Below are 17996 nucleotides of genomic sequence, written 5' to 3' on the forward strand. Positions count from 1 at the left end.
TGAAACATCTTACAGATCAATAATAAAAAGAAAAAGGACATACCATCCAATAGCACATTGGATTAAAGTAACAAATGGGTGCTTCACCAATGAGGAAATACAATGGCCAATAAACGTGTGAAAAGTTGGTTAACATCATTGGATTCAGGAAAATGCAAAATAGAACCACAGTGAGATACATCCAACGGAGTGGCATATTTGTTTAAAGTCTGACAATCTCAAGAGTTGGTGAGGAAGTAAGTAATGAAAATGTTCTTAGCCTGGACCCTCCTAGAAAGCAGAGCCTGAGACAAAGATTAAGACAAGGACTAATGTTCTCTTTTAGATGTGCCAGCTGAGGGCAGCGAGGTGAGGAGGGAAGGGAAGGAAGGCAAGGAAAGCTAGAATGCAGGTGTGATGCTTTACTGACCACCACTGATAATGCTGCCAGAAACTTGGTTTCTGTGACCTGGCTCACATGTGTGCAGATTTTTGATTAGTGCTTTGCAACCAACTTCAAAGAGACACAGTAGATTGTTCGTTAAACGTGGTCATTCATCATGTGAGAAAGATTACAAGATGAACTAAGCTTCAGAAGAGAGAAAGAAGGCTCTTGGCTCCTGGATTTTCTTGTTTCTGTTAATCAAGGTTTACGTCACATAGAGCTACTCCCCTACACTCCCGGGCTGCTTCCCAGGGCTCTCGGGCCGAGCTCCGCGGTGTGGATTTCAGCCAAATCTGGAATTGGCCAGGTGACTGGGGCAGTTTGAGTGCTCAGGAAGAGAAAGGGGGGAAAGGAGGCATTTGAGGGAATCTGAAGGCCCACAAGGTGTGTGTTGTCACAGTAAAAGATACTTGCATACACTGCTGATGGAGTACTGAATGGGCACAACCACTTTAGCAGCAAAGTTTACGACACATGTATCCTACAGCCTACCAATGCTCAGGGTCATACCTTTTTGAAATCTGTGCACATGTGAACCAGATCACACAAACAGAAATGTTTATAGCAGCATAGTTTGTAGTAGTCAAAATCTGGAAGTAACTAAAAAAATGCCCATCAGCAGGAGAATGAGCAAATAGATGGTTGTTTGTTCTTACTGTGTCATACCACACACCCTGAAAAATGAACAAACTGTGATTACACATAGCCATATGGAAAAACTCAAGAACAAAACGTGAATTGAAACAAGTAAACCACTGAAGTATAACATGCATTATGAAGCCCTTCATGAAATACTCAAAGATTCATAAAATATATTTATTTATTTTAATTTTTAAAAATTTTTTTAGATTTTATTTATTTATTCATGAGAGAGAGAAGGAAAAAGCAGAGACACAGGCAGAGGGAGAAGCAGGCTCCATGCAGGGAACCCGACGCAGGACAGGATTCCAGGTCTCCAGGATCACGCCCTGGGCTGAAGATGGTGTAAACCACTGAGCCACCAGGGCTTCCCAGATTCATAAACTTTAATAACACACTTTTTAAGGTCATGTACATAATCTGTAATAAAATGATAACAAAAAGCAAAGAGTTCATATCCACAAAATTGAGAATATCCATTATCCCTGCAGAGGAAGGAGAGGAATGCAATGGGAAGGATCTTCTAAAAGGCTTCAAAACTAGGATGAGGCTCTACTCCTCGAGCTGGATGATGGGCACCTGGGTGTTCATTTATGCCAAATAGTCCTCATACATTACCATTCTCTATGGTGTTCTTATTTGTTGCATTACTCTTTGGGATGCAAAAAATAATTTGCTTTATAATTTATAAGAAAATAAAATATGTCAGTCTGAAGGGTCTTGGTTAGTACGGACCTCAAACAAAATAGGATTCTCAGAGGTGAGAGTTACACGACGATGGTTACCCATTATGTAGAAGAGAAATTGACTTGGTCATGGCGTCCATGTGCTTGATCTATGGCAATAGGTCCCTACTTGAGAAACATTTATTCAATCCTGAGTCAAATAAACATTCTTATATGTTAAATTTATATACAACAGTAATGGCAGGAAATTCCACCATGATGTTTACAAAATCACATGTCTCTTGATTTTATTCTAGCCAAGAAAAAGGGGTTTGTGTGCTCATTGGTAAAGAACACTAATATACAGGGGGTGTCCGAGTCTCTAAATCAGTTAGGCTTCTTTTTTTTTTTTTTTTTTTTTTTTAAATTTATTTATTCATTTGAGACCCAGAGAGAGAGAGAGAGAGGGAGGCAGAGACACAGGCAGAGGGAGAAGCAGGCTCCATGCACCGGAAGCCCGACGTGGGATTCGATCCCGGGTCTCCAGGATCGCGCCCTGGGCCAAAGGCAGGCGCCAAACCGCTGCGCCACCCAGGGATCCCCAGTTAGGCTTCTGACACTTGATTTCAGCTCAGGTCATGATCTCAGGGTCCTTCATTGCAGAGTCTGCTTAAGACTCTCTCCCCCCTCCCTTCCTCCACCCTCAAGTAAATAAATAATTTTTTAAAGATTTTATTTATTTATTCATGAGAGACACACAGAGAGGCAGAGACACAGGTAGAGGGAGATCCAGGCGCCCTGCAGGGACCCCAAAGTGGGACTTGATCACTGATCCTGGGATCATGCCCTGAGCCGAAGGCAGATGCTCAACCACTGAGCCACCCAGGTGTCCCTAAATAAATCTTTCTTTTTACAAAAAGCATTAAGCACCAGATTGAGAATTATGAATTATGAACTTGGGCTGGTATCTTACTAAAAAATCTAGGAATAAAATTACATAAGGAATCATAATTATATCAGAAATAATAGTATTATTAATATGTGACAGTAACTAGTTATATATTAAGTAATTTTAATAATATATAATTATTATAGTATCTCTATATTATATACAAGCATACCTCAGAGATATGGCAGGTTCAGTTCCAGACCAATGCAAAAAAGCAAATATAGCAATAAAGTTAGTTAAATGAAATTGTTTCCCAGTGCATAGAAGAGATATGTGGACATATAGTCTATTAAGTGTGTAACAGCATTATGTCTACAAAAACAATGTACATATCTTAATTTTTATATACTTTATTGATTAAAAAAAATGCTAACCATCATCTGGGCTTTCAGTGAGTCATCATCTTTTTGCTGGTAGAGGGTCTTGCCCTGATGTCAATGGCTGCAGCCTGGTCAGAGTGGTGGGTGCTGAAGGCTGGGGTGGCTGTGGCGATTTCTTAAAATAGGACAACAAGGAAGTTTGCCACACTGATTGACTCTTCCTCTCACAAATGATTTCTCTGTAGCATGTAATGCTGTTTGATTGCATTTTACCCACAGCAGAACTTCTTTATTTTTTTCTAAAGATTTTATTTATTTGTTCATGAGACACACAGAGAGAGAGAGAGAGGCAGAGACACAGGCAGAGGGAGAAGCAGGCTCCATGCAGGGAGCCCGATGTGAGTGAGGCTTGATCCCAGGATTCCAAGATCACACCCTGGGCTGAAGGCAGGCACTCAACCGCTGAGCCACCCAGACGTCCAGAACTTCTTTCAAAATTGGAGTCAATTCTCTCAAATCCTGTAGCTGCTTTAGCAACTAAGTTTATGTAATATTCTGAATTCTTCATTATTTCAACAATCTTCACAGCATCTTTTACCAGGAGTAGATTCTATCTCAAGAAACCACTTTCTTGGGGGCACCTGGGTGGCTCAGTGATTGAGCGTCTGTCTTTGGCTCAGGTCCTGATCCCGAGGTCCTTTGTTCATTCATATATTGTAACTCCTCATCTGTTCAGTTTTTATCATGAAATTGCAGCATTTCAGCTACATCTTCAGATTCCACTTTATTTAGAACTATAGAACTTTATATAGAACTACTAGAACCTAGTAGTTCTCTTGCTCTTTCCATCCCATCTGTAGTTACTTCCTCCACTGAAGTGTTGAACTTGTCAAAGTCATCCATGGAGGTTGGAACCAACTTCTTCCAAATTCCTGGTCATCATAATATTTTGACCTCTTCCCGTGAATCATGATTATCCTTAATGGCACCTAGGATGGTGAATCCTTTCCAGAAGGCTTTCAATTTACATTGCCCAGGTCCACAGGGGAATCACTATGGCTATATTATTATTATATTATGGCTAAGCTATAGCCTTAATAAAGACTTAATAAGTCTTATTTTTTAGATAATAAGACTTGGAAATCAAAATTAAACTTTGATCCATGGGCTGCAGAATGGATGTTGTGTTAACAGGCATGAAAACAACATTAATCTCATCCTACGTCTCCATCAGAGCTCTTGAGTGACCAGCTGCTTTGTCAAGGAGCAGTAATATTTTGTTTTTTTTTTTTTTTTTTTTTTTTTAAGGAGCAGTAATATTTTGAAAGGAATATTTTTTCTGAGCAGTTTTCAACAAGAGGCTATTCAGTAAAGTATGTTGTGAACAGAGATGTGTGTCACCCAGGCTTTGTTGTTCCTTTGATAGAACACAGGCAGAATAGATTTAGCATAATTCTTAAGAGCCCTCGGTTTGGAATGGTAAAGGAGCATGGACTTCAACTTAGCCACCAACTGCACTAGCCCCTAGCAGGAGAGCAGGCCTGTCCTTAGAAGCTCTGAAGCCAAGCATTGGCTTCTCTGTAGCTATCAAAATCCTAAACCGCATCTCCTTCTGGTATAAGACTGTTTTGTCTATGTTGAAAATCTGTTGTTCAGTGTAGCCACCTTCATGAGTTATCTTATAGCCAGACCTTCTGGATAACTTGCTGCAGCTTCTACATCAGCTTTTGCTGCTTCACCTTGCACTTTTATGTTATGGGGATGACTTCTTTCCTCCAGCCTCATGACCCCACCTCTGCTAGCTTCCAACTTTCCTTCTACAACTTCCTCACTTCTCTCGGCCTTCATAAAATTGAAGAGAGTTAGAGCTTTCCTCTGAGTTAGGGAATGTTCCGATCTTCTATTCAGACCACTAAGACTTTCTGACTTTCTCCATATCAGCAATAAAGTTGTTTTGCTTTTTTTTTTTTTTTTTTTAAATCATTCATATGTTCACTGGAGTAGCACTTTTAATTTCCTTCAAAAACTTTAGCACTTTTAATTTCTTTCAAAAACTTTTCCTCTGCAGTCACAACTTGGCTGTTTGGCTCAAGGGACCTAGCTTCAGGCCTATCTTGGCTTTCCACATGCCTTCCTCACTAAGCTTTAATCATTTCACGTTTTGGATTTAAGTAAGAGACATGTGGTTCTTCCTTTCACTTGAACACTTAGAAGCCATTGTAGGATTATTCATTGGTCTTATTTCAGTACTGTTGTGTCTTAGGGAATAGGGAGCCTGAGGAGAGGGAGAGAAATGGGGGAATGGCCCGTCAGTGAAACAATGAGAACACACATAATATTCATTGATTACATTTGCCATCTTCTGTGGGTGCAGATCATGGTTCCCCAAAGCAATTATAATAGTAACATCAAAGATCACTGAGCATGGATGGCTCAGTCAGTTAAGTGTTTGCCTTCAGCTCAGATCATGATTCGCAGGGTCCTGGGATTGAGCTGCATGGAGTCCCTGCTCAGCGGGGAGTCTACTTCCCCCCTCTCTCTGCTCCTCCCCCACCAGCTCCTGCTCATTCTCTCTCTAGCTCTGCTCTTTCAAATTAAAAAAAAAAAAAAAATGTTGGGATGCCTGAAGGGCTCAGCAGTTGAGCGTCTGCCTTTGGCTCAGGGCGTGGTCCCCGGATCAGGGATCCAGTCCCACATTGGAACTCCCCTGGGGGAGTCTCCTTCTCCCTCTGCCTGTTTCTCTGCCTCTCTCTCTCTGTTTGTCTCTCATGAACAAATAAATAAAATCTTTTTAAAAAAAATCCTAAAAAAATATTACTGATCACATATCACTATAAATATAATAGTAATGAAAAACTTTGAAATATTTCGAGAATTACCAAATGTGACACAGACACACAAAATGAGCAAATGCTATTGGAAAAATGGCTCAACACGGGGTTGCCACAAACCTTCAATTGGTTTTTGAAAAATGCAGTATTTGAGAAGTGCAATAAAGCCAGGTACGCCTGTAATTAATTCATTCATTAATTTTAATATATACATATTTTGGTCCAGCCTTGACAAGGAAATTCTAGGTCACAAATTGGGATGAGGGGAAAGACTTATAAAACAAAAGCCTCAAGAAGCCAGAAATAAAAAATAATAATAATAAAAATAAAAAATAAAGAAGCCAGAAATACTGTGTTTATTCAGGTGCTGGGCTGATAATTTCTCTTGAAGATAAAGGAAGACAAAGTACTTACAACCCAGTGAGTGATACAAAAAGGCTTGTTAGCTGACTAGTCAGTCTGGGGCAGAGACCAGAGTGCCGAGCAAGATTCAGTTGGAATTGCTCTGTTTTTTTATCATTACTTACAGACATTCTCAGTGTTTCCTGACATTAGAAATTAAGGGAGGGAAAAAGCCCTCTGACAAGTCATATTGTTTTTACCACAGAGTTTGGCTTAATCTCTCAGGTTCAGAACCCCTTAGTCCCAAGGCTTGTGATAATGCCAATATTTGTAAAACATGTTCTAGAAAATTTCATTCAGAAAGTCATGTATTATGCCTGCTGTGGGGAATAATGCTAGTTTGTAAGACAGGCTTGTTAATATATATCTAAGTCACTCTGAGAAAGAATTCATCAGACTCTCTTCCCACAGACTTGTAATAACCATGGCCCTGGCGATTTCCAACCAAGGCGAGGAGGCGGGTTAGGTGGTGATGGTGTTGGCAGAAGGGAATGGGGGAGAAACAGTGATGGAGGTGGAGACCCCGTGTTGGTGGCAAGAGAATGAAATGGGAGTGGGGGGAGCAGAGAGGGTATAGGCAGTGGAAACCGGATGAGGGTAGCCTTAGTGATGGGATCAGGATGAGGAACCCAACTGGGTAGGGCTAGAGCTGAGACTGGGGTCTGAAAGGGAATTAAGATGGGGAGGGGTGGAGGAGATCAGACCTGGAAGAGGCGGGGTACACATTGGTTGGGGGAATGATGGCATGGGGCAGACAGGGGTGACAATGGACACGGGACTGAATGTTTTCCTGGGTGAATGGGGGAAGAGATGTGGGTTATAGAAGAATGGAATAAAAATAAGAATGGAGTGAGAATTGAGTGTGGGCATCGGGGAAAGATTCACTTGTTCCTTCATGCTCAACTGTTTATTGGGCACCTACCGTGCAAGCCACTGTTCTGGGTGCTGAGAATACAAGGGTGAACAAGACCAAGTCTCTTCCCACACGGAGCTTATATCCTAGTGAGGAAGATGGAAAATAAACCAATGTGTTATATATAATATGATTATGAGAAGTGCTCCAGATAAAAGCAAAGCAAGATGAGAGGATAGAGTGATGGGTGGCACTTTTCCAGAAGAGTGGTCAGGAAAGGCTTCTCCAAGGAGCAGACATTCGAGCAGAGTAGGGGAGAGAAGAAGCCATGCAAACAGCTAGCAGGAGCTGATGTCCAAGGCCAACCTCTCTGCTGCCAATAGGTCCCTTCCTCTCTCAGCCCCTCAGGATTCCGTTCTTCCAACATTTCTCTCGTCTTCCATCAATCTTTTCCCATCTACTGGATCAATCCCCTAGACCAAATGATATAATGTGCTGTTATTTTTCCCATCTTAAAAAAAAAAAAAAAAAAAAAAGCCTCTCATGTCCCTAACCCACCCTCCAGCTAGCACCCACTTTACCTTTCTACAGCACAATTCCTTCAAAGAACGGTCTATCCACCTGACTCCCACCCTTCTCTGTTCTTTCCCAGACACGCTGCAATAAGCTTTCACCCACACCATTACCTGAACTGCTCTTGTCAGCGACATCAGTGACCTTCCTGTTATGAAATCCAGTGGTTGATTCTCAGACCTCTACTTATTTGATCTTTGACACAGTTGACTGCTCCCTCCTCCATCAAATCCCTTTCCACTAGGCTTCTAGGGTGCGGCACCCTCTTACTTTTCCTCCTACATATCTTTTCTTTCTGAAGCTCATCTCTCTGCTCTCTTAATGTTGGGAACCCCTGTGCCCCCTCTATTTTCAATCTACTTTACATCTTCGGTGTTCTCATGGAGTCTCGTGGCTTTGTTTATTTATTTATTAATTTTTTACTTATTTATTTGAGAGATAGCGCGCAACAGAGAGCATGAGCAGTGGTGGGGACAGGGCAGGGATGGGGAGGGAGGCAGAGGGAGACTCCCCGCTGAGCAGGAAGCTGGATTCAGGACTGGAGCCCAGGACCCTGGGATCATGACCAGAGCCAAAGGCAGATGCTCAGCCGACTGAGCCACCCAGGCGTCCCCACACTATTTCTTTGCGGTGTCGCTCTTCCTTGTTGGTGCCTCCAGCACATGCCTGGTTTGTCCACTTGGTGACCCAGCAGTGTTTGGCTCTGACCCAGACAGGACAGAAAGGAGAACACAAGCACGATGTGTGGTGGAAACAGAGTGGGGCCTTTTCTTTCTTTTTTTTTTTTTTTTAATGAGGGAAGTTTTTGCATGTTGATAGGCTACAGATAGAAACTCATATTCTTGAAGGCTAAAAATGCAGGAAGGGCTAATCAATAAATCAAGAGGGTTGAAGGTGGCAGGATCTGGAGCACAGGAAAGACAGCTGAGGAAGTAGAGTCCCCACCCAGGTGCTACCAAGGCAGGGGGAGCCCCTGACTGCAGTGGCCGCAGCTGTGAGGGGCCATGGGGCACTGGGTCTGAAGGAGGGGACAGGCATTGACTGCACAGGCCAAGAGCCAGGAAAGAGAAAGGGGGAAGTCAGTGCCTTTGGGGTTGGAGTATTGGACCCTGACCCACCCAAGCAGTGGGGCTAAAAAGAGATGCAGGTTTTCCCCAGGCACCCTCAAGATAAGAGCAGGCTAAGGAGAAAAGGAGAGACCAGCCTGGGAAGAGCCTGCTGAGCCTCCTCTGGCCAAGACCCCTCCGGGAAAGCTCTCCCTCCCTGCCCAGGCCCTCATCCCACTCCCACCTACCAAGATGCCCCCTATCCAGCAGCAGGAAGGATGGGAGAACAGAAAGTCTCCCTCCCAGGCCTGTCTCAGCCTCTGAATTTCTGCCACTAGGGTGTGCTGGCTCTGACTTTTTGTGTAAATGCTGCTAAAATACACATCTCTGCTAGATATGGAGTCCTGGTCACTGAGAGGAGGGCCTGCTGCTGGGGGAGGGAGGAATGAAATGTGTGCGGAAGGCACAGGTGAGGCCACTCGGTTCATGACATCACAGCAGTGACCCCAGAAAGTATAAACAGAAGGGCAGAGGGTGGCATTTATGCTGAAAAGGGGGGTCGGCCAGGGGATACACTATCTTTCCCCTAGATGAGGTGTTTCTCGGATGGATGGAAATGAGAAGTGTCTACGGCCCTCTACCAGGCTTCTTTTGGTGCCTCCCTGGAGAAAACAATTTTCAGAACCCCAGGTATCTGGTCTCAGGGAATCATGCTGGCAGAGCAGGAGTTAATGCCCTTGGGTTTGCCCTTCGATGAGGCCAGAATGTTCCACTCCAGACTGAGACAAGCAGCTTGGGAAAAAACTGCCCATCACCCAATGAATCAGATATCACATTGAATCCAGTCCTGCTGGAGCCGGAGGTCAAGGAGAAGGCCCGGGTCGGGGGTAGGGGAGCAGATCACTAGGAGAGAGAAGCCTCCTCTCTCTGCCTGAGTAACTGGGAGGGCGACAGTGACGAATGGGGCCGGGGGGTGGGTGGGGGGTGGTGGGGGGTGGGTGATGGTGTGCTTGGGCCTCACTGGAATGAAAACCTAAGGAGAGAGCTTAGCCTATCTTTCCATGTCCAGATGGAAGAGAGGTCCCTGCTGCATGAGGCCAAGGCCCCAGGGTCTTAAGGAACCCAGGCTGATACTTCCAAGGTACAGAGATGCCCCCTGCTGCTCCCCCCACCCCAGCTCACTGCCCTCCTCTCCCCACCACCTCATCCTAATCTGGTCCTACATCACTCCCCTTTCCCAGTGAGCTTTGGGTTGGCATTGGGTCACTGCAGTGCTGTACCCTGGTCCATGCACCCAGCCCTGGTCGCTGTGAGAGCTGGTTGCTTCTTCTCTAAATAATATCTCTCAGCTACGTGGGAATCAGCTTTCCCCTGAGGTTAGGCACCCTCCCTGGGGTACAAAGGGCTATCCTGTCCCACTTGCCTGAAATAGGAGCCAATTCTATGGAACGATTCATGTTCCAATGCTCCCCTGGGAACCAGGCTGGGGAGTCCCCAGAGGAGACCACGTCCACATCCTTGTTCGACTTTCTCCCTCTGACCTCTTCTGTTCCTCTCACCTTGTCCCACATGAACTCATCCAAGAAATCACTTAAACAGGGATCTCCATGCCAGACTTTGTTCTAGGGACCCCAGCCAGTCTAGAAAGCCCCATATCATTCATAACCAGCATCACCCAAGACCCCATCTCAGCCGCAACCCATTGTCTCTCAAAATTCAGCTTCACCTACTACCTAATACCTTGTAATAAGTCCCTTCCTGTTTAAACTGAATATTGCAGATTCTGCAACTTTGACCAATACAGTGATTCACATGAGAAGGGATTAACACAATTATGCTCAAGGGAGCAGGGAGTCTGGTCTAGGGGTAGGATTGGTCATTGGTCATCTGACCTGATTGGGGTTTTAAGGCAATGAAGACCCTTTAAAAAAAAAAAAGTTTTATTTAATTATTCATGAGAGACACAGAGAGAGGCAGAGACATAAGCAGAGGGAGAAGCAGGCTCCATACAGGGAGCCTGATGCAGGACTCATCTCAGGACCCCGGGGTCATGACCTGAGCCAAAGACAGATGCTCAATCACTGAACCACCCAGGCAGCCCGGCAATGAAGATCCTATTAGTAAGAGAAGATGAGATACTGAGGATTATTTATCTATTGTTATTATTTTTTAAATAATATAATGAACACCCATGAGTTGAACACTCATCCCAAGTTACAATATTAAAATATGTAAATCAGTAACTTAGATCTGTCAATGTGCTCCTCAGGACCCGTGTCACTACTCTCTGAGGGTTTTATCAAATATGTGGATGGCTAAGTAAGATACTGTTTTTGCTTTATTTGTCTTTGAACTTTATGAAAAGCATAGTCATTTGAAACTTGCTTTTTCACTCAGAATAATGCTACTCAGGTTTACCCGTGTTGTGGCCTATAAAGGAATATCATTCATTTTTACTGCTGTACAGTATTCCACGTGTGAATACAGCACAATTGATTCATTCTGTGGCCGCTAGGCATTTCAATTGTTCCATTTTTTTGTTCTTACACAAAGTGCTACTGGCAACGTTCTTGTCACATGTCTTCTGATGTACGTGGCAAAAATTTCTCTTGGGTATATACCTAAGAGTTGAATTTCTAGGTATATGATTATTCAATAGCATAAAATGAAACCAAATTGCTTTCCAAGTAGTTATTCAATTTGCATACCCATCATCAATATGTCAGAGATCTCACTGATGAATGTTTTCTTCAGAAAGTACTGTTCTGGGGCACCTGGGTGGCTTAGTCATTGGGTGTCTGCCCTCAGCTCCGGTCATGATCCCAGGGTCCTGCAATCGAGCCCTGTGTTGGGCTCCCTGCTCAGTGGGGAGTCTGCTTCTCCCTCTCCCTCTGCCCCTTGCTGCTCTCCCAGCTCATGCTCTCTCTCTCTCTCTCTCCCTCAAACAAATAATAAATAAAATCGTAAAAAAAAGAAAGTAGGGATCCCTGGGTGGCGCAGCAGTTTAGTGCCTGCCTTTGGCCCGGGGCACGATCCTGGAGACCCGGAATCGAATCCCACGTCAGGCTCCCAGTGCATGGAGCCTGCTTCTCCCTCTGCCTGTGTCTCTGCCTCTCTCTCTCTCTCTCTGTGTGTGTGTGTGTGACTATCATAAATGAATAAAAATTTTAAAAAAAGAAAGAAAGTATTATTCTTAATTTTTGTCAACTGGCTGTATATAAAATGATATCTCATTCTGGTCTTGATTTCCTGATTATTATAAAGTTAAACGTTTTTCATCAACTTATTGACCATACATGTTTTCTTCCCTAAGAATGTCTTTTGTCCATTTTTTCACTGAATTCCTTCTGTTTTTGTTTTTGTTTTTGTTTTTTTTAAGATTTACTTATTTATTTAAGAGAGAGAGAGAGAGAGCACCCACAAACACAAGTGAGTGAGGGGAGGGGCAGAGGGAGAAAGTCCTGAGCAGACTCCCTGCTGAGCACAGAGCTTGACTTGGGGCTTGATCTCACAACCCTGCTATCAGGACTTAAGCCAAAACCAGGAATCAGAGGCTTAAGCAACTGAGTCACCCAGGCGTTCCCTGCCGATCCCCTTTTTAAAGATCTATTTATTTATTTGAGGGGGAAGGGGGTACACAAGTGTGCATTTTCTTTTTCTTATTGTTTTATAATAGTTATTTACAGATACTAGATATTAATCTTTTGTTGGTTATGTATGCTATAATTATCTTCTTTGCTGTGGCTTATATTTTTATTTCTTCTGAGGTGTCTTTTTAATAAATGAAAGTAGTATAGCTGGTAAAGATTATTTTGATTAATGTTATGAATACTATTGGAACTCTCTAAAATTGGGATTATGATAAAATCTGATCACTAGTTCCTGATTTGTATTATTTAAATTGTTATAAACAGTTCTAGACTTTAAAATAATATAAAGCTTGGGGCACCTGGCTGGCTCAGTCAGTGGAGCATGCTACTCTTGGTCTGGGGGTCATGTTGGGTGTAGAGATTATTTAGAAATAAAAATTTTAACCCCCAAATAAATAATTCAGTTAAGAAATGGGCAGAAGACAGGAATATAGACATTTTCCCAAAGACACAGTTGGCCAACAGACATGTGAAAAGATGCTCAACACCACTGATCATCAAGGAAGTACAAATCAAGGGGCACCTGGGTAGCTCAGTGGTTGAGCGTCTGCCTTCAGCTCAGGTCATGATCCTGGGGTCCTGGAATTGAGTCCCATTTCGGGCTTCATGCAGGGAGTCTGCTTCTCCCTCTGCCTGTGTCTCTGCCTCTCTGTGTGTGTCTCTCATGAATAAATAAATAAAATCTTAAAAAAAAAAAAGGAAATACAAACCAGAACCACAATGAGTTACCACCTCACACCTGTCAGAATGGCTAAGATTAACAACACAGGAAACAACAAGTGTTGGTGAGGATGCAGACAAAATGGAACTCTCTTGCACTGTTGGTGGGAATGCAAACTGCTGCAGCCACTCTGGAAACAGTACAAAGGTTCCTCAAAAAGTTGAAAATAGAACCACCCTACCGTCCAGCAATTGTATTACCCAGTATTTACAAAGGATACAAAAATACTGATTTGAAGGGGCACATGCACCCTAATGTTTATAGCAACATCATCAACAATAGCCAAATTTTGGAAAGAGCCCATATGTCCCTTGATGAATGGATAAAGAAGGTGTGGGGGATATATACACAGTGGAATACTACTCGGCCATAAAAAGAATGAAATCTTGCCATTTGCAACAATGTGGATGGAGCCAGAAGGTATTATGCTAAGTGAAGTAAGTCAGTCAGAGAAAGACAAATGCCATATGATCTCACTCACATGTGGAATTCAAGAAACAAATGAGCATGGGGGAAAGAAAAACAAAGAAGGTGGCAAACTATAAGAGACTTCTCTTATAAAATATTTTTTTATTTATTTGAGAGAGAGGAGAGCATGAGTGGGAGGAAGGGCAGAGGAGGAGGGAGGCACAGACTCCCCACTAAGCAGGATCCTAACCCCAGGACCCTGGGATCATGACCTGAGCTGAAGGCAGATGCTTAACTGACTGAGCCACCCAGGTACCCTACAATAAACAGACTTTTTTCTCCATAACAGACTCTTAACAATAGAGAATGAACTGAGGGTCGCGGGAAAAGAGGTGGGCAGGGTATGGGCTAGATGGGTGAGTGATGGGTATTAAGAAGGGCATTTGTTGTGATGAGCACTATATGTAAGTGATGAATCACTAAATTCTACTCCTGAAACTAATACCACGCTATTTTTTAACTAACTAGAATTTTATTTTTTTTAATTTTTATTTATTTATGATAGTCACACAGAGAAAGAGAGAGAGGTAGAGACATAGGCAGAGGGAGAAGCAGGCTCCATCCACCGGGAGCCAGATGTGGGATTCGATCCCAGGTCTCCAGGATCGCGCCCTGGGCCAAGGGCAGGCACTAAACCGCTGCGCCACCCAGGGATCCCCTAACTAGAATTTTAAATAAAAACTTGAAACATTAAAAATAAAGAAATAGGATCTTTAAAAAATAATATAATAATAATAATACATAGTTCTTCCTAAAGATATCCAGTTAACACACTTTTTCTTGAAAATTGCATTAACTGTTAATCTACTTCCATATTTAATTATTTGAAAGTTCTTAGTCATTGCTTGTGTACAATTAGCAGCTTTCAAATCATCAATTATTACAGCATTTTACTCACAAAATATTAAATATACATTTGTACTTCACTGGCTGATAAGAATTTCAGCATCTAAAGCAAAGAAGGCTCTTTTCACCGAGTTGCATCTGGAATGGCTATCCATATTTGAAAGCAAATATTCAGATATTAATAATAAACCCAAATAACATGGCTTACTTACATTTGCAAACATTGTTACCTTGATAAGGTGTGATGGAAGTCATGATCGTGGACCACACAAGTTCAAAGACGTCAGATATGATGCTGAAGTGTTTGGCTAGTCAACTTTCTAAGAGTTCAGGCCAAAATCACAGCCAAATAGCACATATGAGCCAAAAACCCAGCCTGCAGCTGATCGCTGGCACAATTCTAACACAAAATTATTTTACATTGTATGTCATTAAATGATTTCTATCTAACCTTCTCTATACATTGTGTAGAAAGTTGCTCAAATGATGATCAACCAAGGTTGAAGATAATTATTTTGGGGTAGTGGCATTTGGGGTAATTAAGAACCCTCCCTGCCTGGGATGGCCCCCAGGTTCCTTTGGGGTACATTTCTCCCTGCTGCAGCAAACCAAGGAAACCTGCCTCGGATGAACTGCTGGTGTGCTCCTGGTGGTCTTTTGCTCGTGGATCTTGACACAGCACACAACCTATGGCCGAAGGAGAGAAGACTGCAAATTAAAAGCAAGTATTATTATTCTCAAGCTGTGTCTAAACCACATAAGCAAAGAGCCAGAATACATCCAAGTGACGATTTTTTAAAATGCCATTTAAAAAAGTGGCAGCTGCCAAATCTTATGATTAATGAACTCTGGAACCGCCTAAATGAAAAGTACACCCAAATATATTTTTTTAAGATTTTATTTATTTATTCACGAGAGACACAGAGAGAGAGAGAGAGGCAGAGAGAGACATAGGCAGAGGGAGAAGCAGGCTCCATGCAGGGAGCCTGATGTGGGACTCGATCCCAGGTCTCCAGGATCACAACCTGAGCCGAAGGCAATCGCTTAACCACTGAGCCACCCAGGTGTCCCAGTACACCCAAATATTGCAGAAGAAACAGCTCTCAGGCACCTGGGTGGCTCAGTTGGTTGAGCATCTGACTTGGGCTTGAGTTGTGACCTCGGAGTCCAGGGATCAAGTCCGGCATCAGGCTCCTTACAGAGAGCCTTTTCTTCCTCTGCCTGTCTCTGCCTCTCTCTGTGTCTCTCATGCACAAAAAAATACAATCTTAAGAAAAAGAAGAAGAAATAACCAGAGACAGTGTTCTCTCTCTTGTGTGCGCACTTCCTCTCTCCTCCCCTCTCTCTCTACAGTAAAGAGAGGCCAACCTTCTGGAAGCCAGGAAGAGAGCTCTCACCAAGAACTGATCTTGGACCAATCTTGGATCACCAGGCTTGATCTTGGACTTTTCGGCCTCCAGAACCATGAGAAATAAATGTCTGAAGTTTGACCCATCTAGTCTACGGTATTTTGTTACAGCAGCCTGAGCTGACTAAAACAATTAAGTTTACACAGAAGTGTTCAAGTTGAAATGATGCGTTAAGTTATTTATTTATGATTTATGAATTTTTCTATGTGAGTTGTTTCAATTAAAGGGTTATTAAGCTAATACATTCAAGCATTATTTGCACGCGTAAAACCAAAAATCTTATTATTATCAGAATAAATTAACTTTCCAACATCTCTAATTCATAGATAAGTCTTACTGTATTCATAAATTAAACAAACTATACTTCAGCCAAACCCACGGAGACCATTTCAGCAAAGAGAAATTCAGGCTCACCTTGAGGCCCTTCATTTACATACTTAAGAGAAGCCATTCAAGCAAAAAAGAATCTTTTCCCCATCCCCCAATACTAACTTTTAACCAACTAGTGCTAAATCCAGTCATACCAAAGAAAAGTTTCTGGTTCAAAAAACAGAATGTGGTACCTTCTCAGAAGGAGAAGAAGTCAAACACAGTTATCAAGACAAGGCGTTCTCCATTAAGGAGAAGCCTCTAGCTCGTCTGCCCTTATCTGCTTTCCCCCCAAACCCTTCCATTCCCCCATTCTGACAAAAACATCCCTTTATTACAGGGTGGCTGTGATACCTCTGGCCTCCCCCCCGCCCCCATCTGTTCTGGGTGAACCAAGGGAATCGGTGGAACCAGAGCATTTCTCAGTTTAACTGACATCCAGAGTCACCCCAGGCAGGGGGCCAATTCTGTTGGAAAGTTACTGGCTGGGCCTTCTTTTCTTATTTAAATCACCGTACTTGGTCTACTTTAGGAAAGGGGAAAAGTTCCTATCTCCACAGCCTTTGGTTTTTCTCACATTTTTAAATAAAATCTTTGGGCCCTTGCCAGGAGCTACTCCCACATTTTGCCTCTAGAGCCGTTTCCTGACGTCTGCACGGTGAGGTTAGGGGAAGACACACAGCTTCCAACACACACGCACAGGGGCTTTGGGGGCCTGCTTTCCAAACCGCCCCCCCCCCCCCCCGGGAGCCACCCCCTGGTAAATCCTCTTGTCTTGGGCGAGGGGAGCTGCAGGCCTAACCCGCACCTCGGAATCTGAAACCGCTTAAATTCCCGAAGTGTCCACTGGAGGGCACCACGACTCCACCTGTGACGCCCTGTGCGGCCGCCTGGCCCCCGGGATTCCTCTTCCTCTCCTCCAGCCTCCCCCCCCACACCTGACCTGCGTGCTCCTTGTACTCAACTCCTAAGAAGAAACTAGGTGGCGTGAATAAGAAAGCAATGCAGCATCTCCCTGTTCTCGAGCCCTTGGTCCCAGGGCAGCACACGCTCACACCAGCCAGTCATTCTTTCCCCTCAAAATGTATGTGACTGACAGGTGCAGGTGTGTTATCAGCGCAGGTGATTTCACAGTGCTGGACCCCTGTGAATGCTCCAGGAGAAGCCAAAGGGTTGAGTTGGCTCTAGGGTCATTATGCAAACATAAGGGACACCCGGGTGGCTCGGGGGTTGAGCACCTGCCTTGGGCTCAGGTCTTTTTTTTTTTTTTTTTTTTAATTTTTTTATGATAGTCACAGAGAGAGAGAGGCAGAGACACAGGCAGAGGGAGAAGCAGGCTCCATGCACCAGGAGCCCGATATGGGATTCGATCCCGGGTCTCCAGGATCGTGCCCTGGGCCAAAGGCAGGCGCTAAACCGCTGCGCCACCCAGGGATCCCGGGCTCAGGTCTTGATCCCGGAGTCCTGGGATCCAGGCCTGCATCAGGCTCCCTGCAGGGGAGCTCCTGCCTCTGTCTCTGCCTCTCTCTTTCTCTCTCTCTCTGTGTGTGTGTGTGTGTCTCATGAATAAGTAAATGAAATCTTTAAACAAAAAATTTTTTTGATCATAAAAGATAAGTCAACATTGTCAGCAGGCCTACCTCATGACCACGCTGTTTCCTATCTAGACCTAGCTCTCCTCCTGGTCACCCCCACCTGCTTCCCCTCCTCCTTCTTACCTGACTCTTTGTCCCAGCACCAGCTGTTTCCTCTCCCCAAGGTTGTTATATCAAAAGTCAGGGGGCAGCCCGAGTGGCTCAGCGATTTAGCGCCACCTTCATCCCAGGGCCTG

General features: G+C 43.7%; 2 long non-coding RNA genes across 6 annotated transcripts; one reads left to right on the forward strand and one right to left on the reverse strand.

Annotated features, from left to right (window-relative positions):
- Positions 1–1315: 1315 nt before the first annotated feature.
- On the reverse strand, positions 1316–16506 carry LOC111098989. 5 transcript variants are annotated; one of them, XR_005370311.1, is made up of 5 exons: positions 16211–16506; positions 14618–15074; positions 7153–7556; positions 3052–3172; positions 1316–1483 (listed from the first exon to the last, which is right to left on the reverse strand). It is a non-coding gene; the product is annotated as an uncharacterized LOC111098989 (long non-coding RNA). The 5 variants fall into 5 exon arrangements; XR_005370312.1 differs by lacking the exon at positions 3052–3172; XR_005370310.1 differs by lacking the exons at positions 1316–1483; positions 3052–3172 and adding an exon at positions 4942–5272.
- LOC119869369 lies at positions 9224–15573 on the forward strand. Its single transcript, XR_005370313.1, has 3 exons — positions 9224–9392; positions 9772–9843; positions 14992–15573. It is a non-coding gene; the product is annotated as an uncharacterized LOC119869369 (long non-coding RNA).
- Positions 16507–17996: the final 1490 nt, after the last annotated feature.

Source organism: Canis lupus, chromosome 15 (assembly GCF_011100685.1).
Source record: "Canis lupus familiaris isolate Mischka breed German Shepherd chromosome 15, alternate assembly UU_Cfam_GSD_1.0, whole genome shotgun sequence".
Lineage (NCBI taxonomy): Eukaryota > Metazoa > Chordata > Mammalia > Carnivora > Canidae > Canis > Canis lupus.